General features: G+C 29.2%; 1 long non-coding RNA gene across 1 annotated transcript; it reads right to left on the bottom strand.

Moving 5' to 3' along the window:
- Positions 1-6,383: 6,383 nt before the first annotated feature.
- LOC140446840 (uncharacterized) lies at positions 6,384-7,624 on the bottom strand. The gene is made up of 2 exons (XR_011951513.1): positions 6,715-7,624; positions 6,384-6,628 (listed from the first exon to the last, which is right to left on the bottom strand). It is a non-coding gene; the product is annotated as an uncharacterized lncRNA (long non-coding RNA).
- Between the last annotated feature and the right edge of the window lie 7,221 nt (positions 7,625-14,845).

Here is a 14,845-nt window from a genome sequence, read left to right as displayed (position 1 = left end):
AGGGGAAGTAAAGTTAGAGGAAATGAACTAGTCTGAAAAAGGTCAATATTTTTAAGTAGTGGACAAATTAATTGAGGTATAGGTTTTATGATAAGGTGTTGGTTATTGTTAGTGGACGAAGACGCCATTGTGGCAATTAGGGAATGAACGGGATTAATTGGATTTGCGGATGTTGATGCAGCATAAAAGTAGAAGTGATTATCGTCTTAGGGTAGGAGAAAGTTCATTAGATTCACGGTATACACTCTCAATAGGACTAAAGCGAAAAGCGCTCAGACCTAGAAGTAGTTTTATCGGCACCCCATTGAAGATGACTGAGGGTTTTAAAAATGTTCAACATTTTAAAACAATTGATTTTAAGTTCAGAGATTTGATTCTTTCAATTTAATCTGGAGTCAAACCTAAAACCGAGAATTTTACATTAATTAACAACAGAAAGTAGAGAATTGTTAAATAAAATTTTGGTTAAGGGAGTGAAAATTCTTCTGGAAAATTTTACTAATTTGGTTTTGTTCTCAGTGAGTGATAATCCTAGTTCGTTAGATCTATCTTGAAGTAGATTTACTACACTTTGTATAAGTTTATATGAGGTTGGGACCTCACCAGGGTTGAGTTACCAGTGGATATGATAACATTTGCCATGTTATTATATCCACTGGTAGCTTTAACATCCTAATATATAAGACTAAATAATGTAAACTAAATTGTAACATATAACTTTTAACGCGTTTTTACCCAGATATTTAGCGGCTCAAAACATGTTCACCTAGATACTGATGATGGAATATAGATTCCGAAAACCTTTTGTCTTCATGACATAGCCCATTTGGGTTTTTTAATTTATATACCTTTTATAATGGATTTTAACAAAAAAATTTTTTTATAATGATTTTTCTTTTATATTAGTATAGATTAGGGCAAGATCTTTCATTAACGATTGTCAGCGGTATGTCAGTGGTAAATTTACTGGCTTCATTTAGAGGGTCGTTGGTGCCTAAGGAATTTTCGAGAAATTTTTCAAGATAATTCTAGAAAACCCTAATTTTTGTGTTTTTATAGGATTTGAGTGCAGCTTTTAGTTCGAAATAGTTTATAGAAGAGTTCGGATAATTGGTATCTTGTGAAACTAAGGATGAATAAGGAAAGGGTGAAGGAAGAAAAGAGTATATATGGTTAGGTCCAGATTTGTTCCAAAACTTTTATTTTATCAAGTATAACCTTTTGATTAAAAAAGGGATTGGATATTTTAAGGTTATTTTTTATTAACAATTTTTTTTCAAACTAGACTTGGGCTAGTATTTGAAGTACATAAAATTTTCTTACTTAATTAAATATCGTATCTAAATTTGGCAAAAGATGAAGTAAAAATATACATAGAGTAGGAAACTCATGATATATGCCTATTGATCATCTGATGTTCCGTATTTCTTAGGGACTGTTCGATTAGTGAATGCGGGATGGAAGGAGATACATTTTAAATAAGGATTCTTTTGGTCGCAGAAAGAAGCCTGCAGATAAAGATGACGGTGAAATTAATTATGACGTTCGGTGTATTAGTTGATCAACGATGTCGGTAGAAGTGAGGAAATGTAGATTCGATTATTCGAAATGCGAGATTTAAAAGTAATATTTTTTGGATAAACTATTTTACCAATTTCTTTAATATATTCAAATAAAACAGTATTCAAAATGGAGTGCATGACAATAACTTGTCCCCTTTTAGAAAACGAACGGGAAGGAGGTCTAGAGACTGCGGCAACGACATATGATTTTGGGTTGAAACTGGAGTTGTTTTGTGTAAATGTAAATATTTAATTGCTGTTCATGATGTGTAGTTCTGGTTACCCAGACCGTAACACAATACCTAAACGTGAGTACCTAAAGGACCCTCTCCCAAACTGGAAAGAAAGCAAAAAGGGATCTCACCTATTTCTTGGGATTTTCACTGGTTTTCTTTAATTAAACCAATATAGCCACAATTAAATTCGACTATTGAAATATAAAACCAAATTTGATACTCGTTTTCTTATCACATTGTGATTAAAGAACTTTGCTTCGTATTGTTAACTCGTCGATGAATTAATTTATCTGTTTTACACTGTTTAAATCTTTAAAATCCATTAGGAACTTTAAAAAGGATGTTTAACCTTTGACAGTTATTTGATGTTTTTTGAATCGATTATTTGAAGCTTTATTTATAAACTTCAACATTTTATTAAACTTATTATTAAAAAAAACGATTTGCAAAAGTGCTTTTTAGCTTCTAAACATTTATACTACTTTTGATATTTTTCATGTCATACGGCTGTACGTAGGTTCAATGAAAAGCTGGCGTAAAAACACAATTAAAAAAAAAAAAACAGAACTTTCTATAACCACTAACAAGAAACAAGCTGAGATATTGCAGCGGACAGATCTCCCTTGCATTTTTCTGTGGCCATATTTTACGAGTACCAATATTTTAATGTTTCAAAACTAATTTACTTCTTCACCGTGTATGCTATTGATAAATCGAATTATAAAAATTGGATATTCTTTTACAATGTTCAATTTTCAGCTCTTAATGTTAATAAACAATGAAAATATTTGCAATTTCTTAAACAAGAAAAAAAATGCTATTTGATTTCCTCTGGGCTATAGAAGGTTTTGGTTTTTTTTAATGTTTTTTTTTATTAGCTTTATATTGAGCCTACATACAAGTGTATGACATAAAGAAGTCAAACTTATTAGAAATTTTTATGTGCTAAAAATTTGTTACTCTTCAAACTGATTTTTAAAAACAAATTTATTATATTCTTGATGTTTTTTTTTAATAATTTAAAACGAAGCCATAAAAAATCGATTGCTATTTACAAAATATCCCTAGAGTGACTGTTTGGACAAGTACAGTTGTTTAAATAATCGGTCTCCTGGATAAACAAATTGAATAACTCATAAACTGTATGGTCGTTCTGTATGACATTTAGCACACTTTAAAAACTCATTAACTGCCATAATTTTAAATAGTTGTATTACATATCGTTATGCAAAAAGAAAGTTATTAACATTTATAAATTATACTTTAAAAATCAGGGTTTTTAAATTATCTCGGCCAATTCTTTATGTATTTTAATTATAAAAATATCAATATTAGAGAACATTTTATGATCTATAACTTTTATTTTAACGTTTTATGCGGATAAACTTTTTTCACTTTTTACGATTGTTAAAAAAAAAGCAAAGCAAAATTACCTCTACCCCTCATATACCTTTAAATATCTGTTTAAAATTTTTTCAGCTTTTTTAGAGTTGTAGATCATAAAAAGTAATGTAACTTTTGAGAGTATCCAAATTAAAATACAAGAAACTATTAATCGAAATAGTTGCAAAAAACCTTATTTTTGCAGTTATTTATAAATTAAAATAACTCTTTTTTGTGCAAAAACATATAACATAGCTCCTTGAAATTATGGAAATTAATAAGTTATTACAGTGCGCTAAATATCAATCAGAGCAAACAGTTTATAGGTTATTTAATCTGTTTATAAACATTTATATCTTTGATATCGTTTATGCCACAAACTTATATATAGGCTAATGAAAAACTGATGAAAAACACACTTTCTAAAAAAAAAGAATCTTCTATGATCATTACGAGGCAAGAGAGCATTTTATATTTAAAACCAAAGCATTTTATTCTTAAAATCATACTTCCATTGTCTATTAACAGTAAGAGCTGAAAATTGAAGGGACTCTAAATGAAGATCTGAATTGTGCGATCCAGCTTACAGATGGCATATGCGGTAAAGAAGTAAAAATTTATAACCCGTTAAAATGATGGTATTCGTAAAATACCTCTTCGGAAAAGTAGAATGGAGAACCATCTGAGCTCCGTTTTTTTTTAGATTTGAACTTTTTTAAAATAAATCGCGCTTGTAAAATTTGCAATATTTTGGCTTCTGTGGCACGTAAAACATATTTTTTTTTAACTGGGGTAGCTCAACAAAAAGTTGTTTAAATAATCGCTTTCCATGATAAACAAATCGTCACTATTTTTATTAGTTACATTACATACCATTATGCAAAAACAAAGTTATTAAAATTTATAAATTTCTGTAAATCAAGGGTTTTTTGCAACTATTTTGGTGAATTCTTTATATATTTTAATTTAGAAACTCACAAAAGGAAGAACTTTTTGAGATCTACAATTTTTATTTTAACTATTTTTCTCTAAACTGGATAAAAAACGTTTTATAATCAAAAGAATGACCTCTCACTTTTTAAAATTGTTTAAACAAAAACAAACCAAAATACCTGTATGTCTTCACAGATTTATTATTAACTAACACTCGTATATCTTTTAGAACCTTCAAATATCTTTATAAGATTTTTACGTGTAATCAATGATTTTTTTACAGATGGACTGGTGTATAAATTAGTTCTCCGATAAAGATGAACTTATTTCTACTTTTCAATACAATAACTAAAAATAGGTAGCTAAAGAAATACATATTTAAATATCTAATACTTTGTTTATGTTTAATAACTTGATATTTATTCACTAATTTGTTTTTCCGAAGTTTATTATATCATAATTATAATACCAACGAAAACGTAAAATTCAAATGATGAATGAAAAAAAAAATAAACATTTTTTTAAGTTAATTACGTAACGGAAACGGTGTAAAATAAAAGAATATAAAAAAAGTTTCTACTTACTTACCAGAGTGTAATATCCATGTTTGACAAGCCGAAAGATTTTTTGTCGGAAATCTGAACATTCTTAAACCATGAATTTTATATGGTGATATACCACATTTGTAATAACAACAAATATTTCCAGCCATCTGTAAAAAACCATTTATTTATTATAGAAGTAATATTATTTTAATTTAAAATCACTTTTTTCAAATATTATCGAATGTATGTATTATCCGCTAAAATTTATTTCTAAATACCTAATTTGTTCATTTCTCATACAAATGTTTTTTGTTTTAAACACATAGAATTAAAATGTTTTACTTACCTCCGACCAAATTTTTGTAATACACTTCCAAATAAAATAAAATATTTAAATTCTTTAAACTTATTTAGATATAGGAAGATTTAGAAGCCACAGTACATTTACGTATAATTTTAGTTGACACGATATTTACTAGTTGATAGTAATAACTCTAATAACTGATTCGTGGTCTGTTTTTTATAACATTTTTATTTGTAAACAAACCTGTTGCTACTATGTCAGTGAAGTATTGCAACGCTGGTGAATTTAATTCAGTGGATCAAAAATGGACGTTTAGTTTAGTCCTTAACTTTTTCACATAGCACCATCTAGTATAATGTATACCAAACAAACAATGGTATATTAAAATCTATTGAGACATAAAGAGTGGTGACATCTAGTGACTGTCTCAATTAGAATCAAACAAATTTATACATTGCGTTGGCCACAGAATACTAATCACAACAAGAAGCGAAAGCTTTGTCGGAACCTTTGATGTTGGAAGGACAGAAATTCAGAGTGACAGTAGCAATAAAACTATGCATTCGTACACGAAGAAAAGTAGTAAGGAAGTCGTTCAAAACTGTAGTCAAATGATAGTTACACTGAGAAATGAAGTAATCATTTTTAAGTAATCTGTTTTGTATGAATTTTATTTTTTCTGTAAAATTTAATATAACTTATATATCAATTCTGTACTGATAATTAAAAAGTTGTTAAGTCAAAAATATCGATTTGTTTTTTTTTAACAAACAAATTACCGTATTAAAAGTATTTTAGTACGTTAAAAAACCGATAAAAATCGATTGAATTTGAGAGTTAATTTCAAAATAGAGATGAAAAGCAGTTGATTTCTATTACTTTTTATCGTTTTTTTTTTAAGGTTAATAAAACACTTCATCACTCAAAATCTACATTTTGACTCAAGACTTTTTTACTTATCAATACAGAATTATACTTTTGAAATTTCTATTAACTTTGTCTTAAGTTGCTGACTTTTTTTTGTTTCCTGTTGAGGAATTTTTTTGAATGTGAATATCTATTAACCTCCAACACCACGATATTTTCGCTGCGCGTAAAAACTCTGCAGCTGCGGCTAGAATGACTGTATACCCCTTAGATTTCTTTCTATGCATCTGAGGTCTCTGAAACTTCTGGTTGTATTGTAGTAAATTCAACTCGCCAGGACATATCAAATTTATGGTAGGAAAGGGTAAAAAGTTGTAATAAAACAGAATAATAGAAATTTATTGTAATTAATATACACGTATACCTCTTCGATTTCTCTTTATGTGCATCTGAGGTCTCTGAAACTTCTGGTTGTACAGTACTACATTCAATTCGCCTGGATATATCACATTTGTGGTAGGGAGGGGTAAAAAATTGTAATAAAACACAATAATAATAATAATAGAAATTTATTGTAATTAATACTAATAATAATGTTTATTTAGGAAGCTTAGATTATAATATAGATTTACAAAATCCACAAGGAAAATAATTCCTGTAGCTGGCTGTATACCACGTATAACAAAAGAGGTTAGTCTTTGTATGTGGGTATATTTTATTTTATAAAAACCCTTAAAAGGGCAACATTACAAGCACGAACGTTTTCGGAACAACTGTTCCATCATCAGGTTAAAATACCTAAAATAAGTATAAACCATTTAATTACAGCAAACGTGGTTTAAAATTTTGACTAAGGTTAAAAACAATAAAATGGTTATACTTACAGGTTACCATGCCTGAGCCACCAAAATATTTGGGTAAAAACCCTTTAAAATGAAAAATGTTACCAAAGATTGTACATGATGTTGATAATATTATATGATGTTTAATATTTTAATTAGATTTTACTTCAGGTAACATACACCCATGCTTAAGTGAGTTCCAGTGTCCGGAGAGTAAACCTCTTCAAACGGACTACGGCTGGTAACTGATTGATGAAATACCCATGAACGGTGTCAAAAACAAAATGTCAATGAACCATGAAACAGTGTTAGTTAAACATTATATTACTACAGCCAAAAGATTAAAAAACTTTGATGATGTTAAAATGATAACAGCAATCCAGGTGTTGGGATTTAAAAATTTTTCTATAATTATTTAATATTGGATATAAAAGATGTAAATTACTGGTGTTGTTGAAGGTCATGTTTAAGAGGATAACATCTCTCAGTCCCTCTAAACCAAAAAACTTCAATTAGAAACTCCTGCTACAAAACCATCTTTAAATTCAAAAACAAAAATTTTCCATCAGCTTCTACTTCCTTCAATATCTCTACTACCAACACTACATCTAACACATCCTACAACTCATCATCCATCAACCTACCTTCTACTTCTCAAAATTACTCATTCAATGTTCCTTTTCCACAATTTTCATACAAAAAACAGAAAGACCAACTCCATATCCTCAAGTCTATTCAAAACAAAATTAAATCCCATAATTTAATCATTAGTAAAGCAGACAAAGGCAATTGTCTAGTCATTCTTGATCAGAAGTTATATAACGACAAGGTCACTACATTTCTTTCAGATAACAATTTCACTCCACTCCCCGAAGATCCAACAAAAAAGTTCATTAATAAAATCAAAGCTACCAATAAACTTTTCACAGAATTTCTGTCAGAACACGATGCTCCATATTATAAAATACCTAGCAATCCATTAACACCCAGATTGTACGGTTTACCTAAGATACACAAAGAGGGAATTCCCATTCGTCCTGTTGTTAGTTTTATAAACACTCCAGTTTCTATCCTGTCAAAATTCATATTGAATCTCATTAACAATATGACGAACTTCACCCCTCGCTTTTCAGTCAAAAATACAATTCATCTAGTCAACAATCTCCAACAAATAAATCTTCATCCCAACATCACAATGCTTTCATTTGATGTCAGCAATTTGTTTACTTCAGTCCCCAAACAAGAAACTATTAATCTGGTCCACTCTCTTCTACGAGCAAATTCTATCACTATGTCTACCACTAACTCAATTATTCAATTATTACAAACTTGTCTAGCTCAAGACTTTTTTGTTTTCAATAGTAAATTTTACAGACAACCTGATGGCTTAGCCATGGGTAGTTGCCTTTCCCCTCTCCTAGCTGATATATTTATGGATCACTTAGAATCCACACACATTATGAAAAATCCTGAAATTCTCCATTGGTTTCGATATGTTGATGACTGTTTAGTCTTCATATCAGGTAACTCGAATTCAGCTGATCTATTACTCTCCAAAATAAATCAAATCCACCCAAACATAAAGTTCACCATGGAACTAGAGTCGTCTCAATCAATTAATTTCCTCGACCTTACTATTACCAGATTAAACGACCATTTCGATTTCAGTATCTATAGGAAACCTACACAAACCGACCATATCATACCTTTATCTTCCAACCACCCAATGTCACATAAATATGCAGCCTTCCATAGTTATATTCACCGCCTAGAAACAATCCCACTATCACAATCTAACTACCAAACAGAACTCAATATTCTAAAACAAATAGCATCCAACAATGGGTATGACCCCAACCTCATTAACAAACTTATTAATAAGAGACAACTCAAACTATTGAGAGAGGCTGCGTTCCCCAGAGACTTGACCATTAAACCTCATTATGCTTCCTTACCTTACCTTCAAGAACGTCTTTCTGGAGATATCAGATATATCCTAAAAAGATCTGTTGAGAATACCCACATTTCTTTTAAAGTCCTGAACAATCTAGGACAATGTTTAACCAATTCAAAAGATTGCATCAACTACATGGATCGTAGTGGTGTTTACAAATTACAGTGCTCTGATTGTGATGCTACATATATAGGTAGAACCTGTAGATCACTAACTTCCCGTTCCCTAGAACACACTAAAAAAGAGAACACTTCCACCTTCTCACAACATCTTGCACAACATAAACATACCCTCAACATAACAGAAGACGTCTCTTTGTTACATAATATACCCCAAAAAATTTTTCTAAAATTAGATCTATATGAAGACTTGGAAATAGTCAAGGAAAAGCAAAGAAGCCCCAACTGCGTTAATCGCCATGTATCTTTCAACCGTGACTTTCAACCCTTACACCGACAACTCTTCTCATAACCCACACTTCTCAAATTTACCCCATCTTCTTTATCTGTCCTTCCTCTAAAACGTCAACACCTTAATCCTTCTCAAAAATTGTTGCTTTTTAAAACAACCATTCTCTCTACACTACTGTCACAACACTCCCTCCAAAAGAATTTTTCAGCCCCCTATTGTTAACATCATATCTTTTATACCTCACTATTTCATTATTTTACAATCTTCACGTTTTCATCATATTCCTGTCCATTCTTTTTTCTTTTGCTAGTTCTCTGTCTTTTCATATATCTACCATCCACCCATTAGTTCTAAACTCAGTAAACATTTAAACACAATCCAGCAATTCATCAGAATTCACTTTCTCCCACTTTACCTAAACCTTTAATCAACCATTGCTCCCCCCTCTCTTAGTCAACAACTTAGTACACCATACTCACAAATAAAATTTCAGGCTTTTATGTATCGAATTTAATATAACCAAAATATATTTTGTTCAGGGTGCTAGATGCATTAAGCATGAAGGACCTCTATCATCTCTAATTTTGTTGATTAACTCATTCATTTCCCTTTAACCCACTCTCCTTTATTCTTTAATCATTCCATTTACTTTTATTCCTGCCAGGTCTCTGAGGATCTCAGTCTTTCCAAAAATTTTTAAATTTAATCACATATATTATAACTTTAATTCCTTCAGCCGGAAGATTTTCAATCACTTTTTCTCAATCTATTGGACTCACTTATATTAAAAATTTTTACGATACTAGCAGTATTAAACAATTTCATCTACATAAAAAGTCTTACATTAGCTACAAATATATACTATTTATTTTTCCTTGTCCTAGATGTAAGCAACATAAAAGGACATTTCCATATATTTCAGCTAATTCTTCACAAATTACACCTTTTAGACCACACTCCATACGATAAAGAGTAACATAAGCTGCCTAATGCATACGTCATCCTCTTAAACATGACCTTCAACAACACCAGTAATTTACATCTTTTATATCCAATATTAAATAATTATAAAAAAATTTTTAAATCCCAACACCTGGATTGCTGTTATCATTTTAACATCATCAAAGTTTTTTAATCTTTTGGCTGTAGTAATATAATGTTTAACTAACACTGTTTCATGGTTCATTGACATTTTGTTTTTGACAGCGTTCATGGGTATTTCATCAATCAGTTACCAGCCGTTGCCAGCCGTAGTCCGTTTGAAGAGGTTTACTCTCCGGACACTGGAACTCACTTAAGCATGGGTGTATGTTACCATTGTTACCTGAAGTAAAATCTAATTAAAATATTAAACATCATATAATATTATCAACATCATGTACAATCTTTGGTAACATTTTTCATTTTAAAGGGTTTTTACCCAAATATTTTGGTGGCTCAGGCATGGTAACCTGTAAGTATAACCATTTTATTGTTTTTAACCTTAGTCAAAATTTTAAACCACGTTTGCTGTAATTAAATGGTTTATACTTATTTTAGGTATTTTAACCTGATGATGGAACAGTTGTTCCGAAAACGTTCGTGCTTGTAATGTTGCCCTTTTAAGGGTTTTTATAAAATAAAATATACCCACATACAAAGACTAACCTCTTTTCTTTAGATTTACAAAAAATAAGCATACTTAACACTAAATAAACATGAAAAATCACTGAAATAGAGCTACCATAAAAGTAGCACCCCTTGTGTGTGATACTTAAAAAATATATGTACAAAAAAGCAAATATTTAACAAATGTATTAATATAAACAGTTACATATGCGCACTTACAAAAATACATTCATTTTAATATAGCATGTGACATAAATATGTCAATAAATTCAAGAAATATTGTAGTTGGTAAACAAAGTATATTTCGATATTTTTTATTTATTACTATTATCAATTAATCTGCTCCTCGCAGAATCGTGTTATTTTGTTTCCAATCCATTGTTTAGTTTTATACTGATATCTATGTTTTTTATAACTCTTAATTTGTTTTAAATTCTCCGGTAGACAATTGTATCATTTGGGCTCTATGTAGCCAACATATTTCTGGAGTATGGATTTATTACATTTAGATAAAATTGCATTATTAAACAATATTTTCGAACTTATAAGTGTTACAAAAAATATAAATACCGCTATATCCATTTCAGATTCCAACTACAGGTACAGAAAATGTCTTTACTTATATATGTGGATATTTGATCAAAAAAGCTTGACAAATGCATGATTGCGCTGTTTGTAATAAAGTTTTTCAAGAGGCTAAAATTAAAAATGACTGGTTTATTTACTAGACTAAAAGCATACAGTACTAAAAAAGTGTCGTGTTACATCTGTTCCGTGGTTGTGTGGATGCGTGTGTGATAAACTTATTTTCCACGGAAACAAAATAAAAATAATAATAAAATGTAACAAAAACTGTTAATCGCAAAACGTAATTAATTCTCGAATGCAAGGTATTATTGTATGTATCGCGGACTGATGCAAATTGTGACTGTTTGATTACTAAACTAAACACACATTCTTTGTTTTAAAAGCCAGACTATAAACTCAAATATTATCGACCTGTTCTCATGTAATGTCATTTACAGACATTACAGGAAGATTTTCAGTTTTTGTATAAGAATTATTAACTGCAAAAATGTAAATTTTATTATGAGATCTGTTATTTAATTTTTGAATAGAAAAGTTATAATTATTCATAATTAGCTTGTCGCTACACAGTTTTATTAACTTTCTTAAAAAGGTAGAATTTCTAAAACTTAATTTAAGGAGATGTCAAAAGAACATTTTCATCATCCATGTCTTAATTTTCCAATATCGTACATTGTAAAACTATTTATCAGATCCTACATTATATTGAATCCTCTGTATTATTTTGTTGCCTTAGCAGCAATAATAATAAGTGCATAATAAATAATTTATAAATGAAGTATTCCTAAAAATTGATTTAAAAATTTGAATCTTAAAACAATAATAAGTGCATAATAAAAAACATAAAAAAAATCTTGATAGGAGCCCTCTTAACTTAATCACTATATTATTTGCTTGAGTATATTATATATTGCTATATATATATATATATATATATATATATATATATATATATATATATATATATATATATATACATATATACTAATAATAAAAAACTAACCATAGATAGATAAACAGGTGTTCTACAAGATTTATTGTAATATTGAACAAAGTATGATAAAACATTACACCAATTTTAAATACACACAACGCAGAAGTATAGGGATATTTTTATAAATAGACGTATTTTCTTTACCTGTAATGAATTTAAAAAAAATAATACAAAATTTGTAGTTTAAATTGTTGTTTAATATGTCAGAAACCATAAATTGCAAAAAACAGAAAATTGGAACAAAAAAAAATATATTGCAAATCACGCATGTTTCACATACCACCATAAAATGTCAAAAATACGGAATAAAAATTAGATTATTAAAATATCCTTAGACTTTTGCGTTGTGTGTATTTAAACATGGGATAATATTTTCAATTTTCTATCCCCCCTTTTTATTTTGTTACTTTTCAGATCCGCGTTAAAATATTTTAAAGAATAAAATAACCGTAAACGATATATATATATATATATATATATATATATATATATATATATATATATATATATATATATATATATATATATATATATATATATATGGAAATGAATCACATGGATGTTTAAAAGGAACTTCTTTCATGACCCTAAGGTACGAGTGAGATATTTCACCTTTAGTAAATATTTCTTCAAATGAAGAACAAAACATTATTTCTAATTTATAAATATATTGTATGAAGTTCTCACTTAGAGTTCTCAGTCCCCCATAATCACATTTATCAATATTGTATGCTTTAAAATGTGTCAATAACAAACTACTATCTAGTTTTTCTATTTCCTTTGAATATTTAATACATATATGACAAACATGAATATTGAGAGCCTTTTTAATTAAATAACCACATACATATTGAAAAGCATTTTGGGTTGTTAGTTTTTCTGTTCTGTAATCACAATCTGGAAGCGAAATAGCCTTCACTGGAGAGTATTGTTCACTACAAGTTTTTTTACATTTAAATCCATTAAACGTTTATCTAAATCATCTTTGCAATTCATTTTGTTAGAATGCATAAAATTTTGACAAAATAGTTTTTTAAATGCCCTCTGAAATTGTATGCGAGTTGGATTGATGGAATTTCCACCTTGTTGTCTTATACTACCAAAATAATTTTCCACGCAGTCTTGGTTAAGTCTTCTTGTTTTTAAGTATTTAAAATCATGAGACTTTAAGTTATCCCAAAGCTTTTTAACACCATTCATTGTTACAATCCAACACTTTTTTGATCGTGAACGACATGTTACATCTTTTCCTGTTTTATCTAATATTTTCAGTTTATGTACCAAATCTATCATAGAATCTAGGTAATTGATCTGAAAATCAGTTCCCTCAAATACATTTTTAAATTTGTTAGGATTATTCTTATCAGTAGAATTTAAAATATCAAACAAATTATTAAATTTTTCAATAATTTCTATTGTTCCCAATGCATCTGATACTGATGAATACCAAGAGAAATATATGTTTACATAGAACTTGCAACAGTGTTACTTAAAATTTGAGATGCTAGTTTTACTCGCATTTTTTCAAAAGATGTAGGATATATATGGGAGTGTGTTAGTTTTGGTGCACACTTATAGAACTGCTTTTTATCTTCATGATAAAAAGTTTCTATAAATGACCAAGATGTTTTTTTGTCATCAAAATAAAAAACATTATTAATTAAGTTATTTCTAGTGGCTTTAATTAAATGACATGGATCAAATATATAAATAATTTTTTGTCCATTGACATCAAATTCTGAGTTAGCTGGAGAAATCCCCAGTAATTTACTCAATTTTAGAAAATTTGATCCCATATCAGTAACAAGACAATTCACATATAAACCTGATTGAAATAGTTTAGAAATACATTCTTTTATAATAGGAAGAAGGTGATTTGCTTCAAAGGTACCATTTACAAAGAAATATGCTAGTTGTTGTTTCCAATTTGAATATAAGCCTCGAACCATTATCACAAGTACATTTTGTGCAATTATTGATTCCTTTTTCCCATTTCCTATATCATATAGACCAACAATCTCATCACGACCTGTATCAAAAAATAAATTACTTTTAATAGACATTTCATCAATACAAATACTAGAGTGCTTGTCCTGATCTAACATTGTGTTCACTTTTAACTTTAGGGCATCAAATATTTGGTCATTATTCAAACCAGGTTTACAGACCAAATTTTCAGTAATTTTTTGAAGACTTCGTTTTGAGGGCAAATACAATATTCTTTCCATAAAAGCATAGGCTCTTGGGCCCAAAAAATATAGTGTTAATGCAAATTGTTTATATTCATCAGAATACCTTCTACTTTTTGGACATTTAGTTTTTAAAATTGCTTGAGCTTTCATTATTTGTGCTAGGGATTTGTTTAAAAATTTGTCACACATTTGAAAAAATTTTTTTAAAGATTTATTGTCTTCCTTCTGTTTGGAAGACGCATATGCTTTCTTTGCACTTGCACGCAATTTTTTTATTTTTAATCTTAGGTTCTTTTTCCTGGGTGTACCTCCCGACAACTTGGAGGGGGGTTGTGTTTCAGCTGTGAAACATTCTGGAGTATGGGGCCTAGGTGGGCTAGACACTTCCTGCCTATTAACATCTGAAATATAAAAATATATTTAATA

This window comes from Diabrotica undecimpunctata, chromosome 7 (assembly GCF_040954645.1).
Source record: "Diabrotica undecimpunctata isolate CICGRU chromosome 7, icDiaUnde3, whole genome shotgun sequence".
NCBI classification, from domain to species: domain Eukaryota; kingdom Metazoa; phylum Arthropoda; class Insecta; order Coleoptera; family Chrysomelidae; genus Diabrotica; species Diabrotica undecimpunctata.
The sequence above is the reverse complement of the archived record's forward strand: the minus strand, read 5'-3'. Positions and strand labels throughout refer to the sequence as shown.